At 33.0% G+C, this 3286-nt stretch overlaps 1 long non-coding RNA gene across 1 annotated transcript; it reads right to left on the reverse strand.

The window, feature by feature from the left end:
* Nucleotides 1–2166: 2166 nt before the first annotated feature.
* Nucleotides 2167–3072, reverse strand: LOC141701865 (uncharacterized). The gene is made up of 2 exons (XR_012566929.1): nt 2796–3072; nt 2167–2604 (listed from the first exon to the last, which is right to left on the reverse strand). It is a non-coding gene; the product is annotated as an uncharacterized LOC141701865 (long non-coding RNA).
* Between the last annotated feature and the right edge of the window lie 214 nt (nt 3073–3286).

Raw genomic sequence — 3286 nt, forward strand, 5'->3', positions numbered from 1 at the left:
AAAAGCATCAAAATCCACCGCTTTTTCAAATAAAAAAATCCACCGACTTTTGAATACCATTAGATTTTAATGAATTTTTAAAAATCCAAATTGAATACCGCCAGATCTCAGTTTACTTTTAAAAATCTAAATTAAATACACTCAAATTTTAATAGACTTTTTCTAATCTATATTGAATACCATTAGATTTAAAGGATCTTTTAAAATTCAAATTGAATACCCCTTGATTTCAGAAATCCATAAAAATCCTTTAAAATCTTGATTGAATACACCCCTCTACGTGTACGCAAATGACACTCGAGAGAACTCGTACCCGGATCCCCTACCATGGTTTGGTATAAATAGAAATCAATACAAAGTACTAAGATGTAACACATTGTGCAATTTAAGATCTTTATGCAAATGGGGAATATGACACTGAAGTGCTGTGTTCTGAAGCTAATAAGTTTGTTACTGATTGCCCTTATGCTTTACACAAGAGAAGCTGCCTGTGGTACTCCGTTTTGCTGTGGCTATAATCCCCTCTGCTGTGAACGCTCCCTTCGCCTCGGTCGCCTGGGAGGTAAAGGTGTCGTCCCGGGACTCAAACCTCCGAGAACCTAGCCGTTCACAGATGTGTGTGTGCGCGCGACTGTGTGTGCCCCCGGCACCTGAAACATTGTGTATGCACATCATGAAATAAAATTTGCAGTTTGCAGTCCATAACTAGTCTTTCGTTGTTTGTTCCGAATCGTAGTTTGTGGTTATTTCCGATCAGTTCATTTCATTAAATATAAAACCATACGGCATCTATAAAAATCATTAAAATTGAACAAAAACGTGATAAAATCGATCAAATCAAAATTTTCTTCATTTAAACTACGATCGTTTATCAAATCTGTCTCTCGCTCATATGGCTATACCTGCTCGTTCTAATTCCGTCCTGTTTTTGGAGCAGTGACGGATGAACAAAAAATATGAAAATTTTAATTTCTGATGAGACAGTAAGATTAAAATGTACCTACTCGCTACATTGCCCAATTTTTTAAAATATACGAGAATTTAAACAAATAAAAATCTAGTACTACTCAGGTTAAGTTTCGAATTCTCGTGATGTGTTTTTATAGATGTTCTTTACTGTAACGCAGTGTTACAGGTTTCGGAAATCGGAATTATTCGAATTTGCGATTTATCGAACGATTTTTAAAAAATCGAATGATTTATCAGCGATTTATCGAAAATCGGTCAAATTGGACAAATGATTTTACCTGATTTTTGAGCGATTTATCGACGATTTTTGAAAAATCTGCCGATTTCTATAACATACACCGTAAGAAGAATAAATGGACACAAATCTACAAATTCACAAGCGTATGTACAGTACAAGAACCATTTTAAGCATGTGTGCTATACAGATGAATGTGGAGCAGTGGATGCACGCCTGTCTGTCACAACTCGCAACTTACAAGACATATGTTTAATTTTTAATTATAAATTACTAAAAAATCAGTTTTGTTCAAGCATTAATTTACGAGTACAGAGCAGGTAAGGAATTTACACTTCTCTGTTTGTCATTTATTACATGTCATCAGATTCATGTTTAATCGGATGTGATCAAGCATTTGTTTAGTTCCGTCAGATACCATCAAAACTACACAAATCAATACGATAAGTGATACCCTTGAAACGAAATATAAGAAAATTGAAAGCATATTCAAGTTTAAACCGTAGTTACGAAAGCTTAGATCATATATGCGTATACGATATATGGCACATTTCTGATTTTTCCTCTTTCATTCATGATTCATACCGTAAAATTTAGTTACGAAAGCTGAGATCAAGTACGTATATGATATCTCACGATTTTTTATTTTTCGTCTTCCATTTATAATTTGTACTCTCTCCATCACTAAAAACATTTTCTATTTATCTTGAACACGTTTATCAATACACACTTTTGATTGTTAATATTTTTGATTTCGTATTATTATTAAATATAAAAATTTTATTGTATTAAATTACTCATAAATATAAATTAAACAAGATCACTCATGACTATATTTAATTTTATAGATTAGACGTAAATTAGTAATTAATCAGATAAATAGTGGAAAAAGTCAAAATGGGAAACGCAATACGGGACGGAGGGAGTACCATTTTCGTAACTAATCAGCATATTATAGAGAGTGTGTAAATCAGAAGCAGTGAACTTATATTTCTGGCAGCAAACGTAGGATCTAAAGGTAGCAGTAATTTTTGACATAATATGAATATCAAACATACAAAAACATGTTCTGGGATCTTCACACAGCAGATCTGATCATGAATCATATATACACTGCTCGAATTTTACATGAATCGTTTAACTTTTCTGCACACAACTCAATATGCTTCGAATAAACAGTCAAACGACCAATATAATGAGATCACCGTACTTTGTTTTGAGAATGGTTGAACAGAAACTGATCAGTGGGTCTTTACACCTCTTCCTTTAGACGCCGTTTTTCTTCTCGGTGGCGCTCTAAACATCATTATGCCTCCTCCTACAATTGATCTACTCGTCGTCGTCGTCGTGGTTGTCGTTGTTTCCACGTATTCTTCTTCTTCCACCACTTCCTCTTCCTCCTGCAATTTTTAAACACAATTGTTAAACGAAATTCACTTGTACAACGGAGGCATTTGGTTCAGCTTATTTTCCAAAAATGAGTAAATAAGTACTTATTTTCCAGAAAAATAAGTACTTATTTTCTCCGAATAAGCTGAATCAGACACCCTCTACGTATTGTGCAACTTATTTTGTGTGTGTAGTAACATACAATGGACTGTGTGGTTTGTGGTTGTGCATGATCTTGAGATGGTGAAGCAAAAGCCATGTAGCCAATGATGATCTTGAATCTTTTGATGAATTGTTCTAGTATATTCCACAGCATTTTCCAGCAAGAAAATGGAGAGTAATATGCACCTTCACTCTCACTCATCACATTCACCTCTTCTTTAGTCATCCTATTCTTCTTGATGATCTTACTCAATGGTCAACCAAAAGCCTTGTAAAACATTATTAACTTATTTATAGTACAACCTTAGCATTTTACATTTATATCCCTTGTAGTTCGTAACCTTTCAAAATATATATTCTCTCTGTCTCAAAATATATATTGGTTTAACTTTTTACGTGTATTTTAAGATAAATAAAAAAAATAGTTCTCCAAATTATTTTTCTAATTTTCTTTTTTTAAATAAAAGTATATTCAGTTTTAGTTTAAGAAAGAAATTTTTGAAAAAAATATATGGATTTATAACTTTTATA

Source organism: Apium graveolens, unplaced genomic scaffold, assembly GCF_009905375.1.
Source record: "Apium graveolens cultivar Ventura unplaced genomic scaffold, ASM990537v1 ctg446, whole genome shotgun sequence".
NCBI lineage: Eukaryota > Viridiplantae > Streptophyta > Magnoliopsida > Apiales > Apiaceae > Apium > Apium graveolens.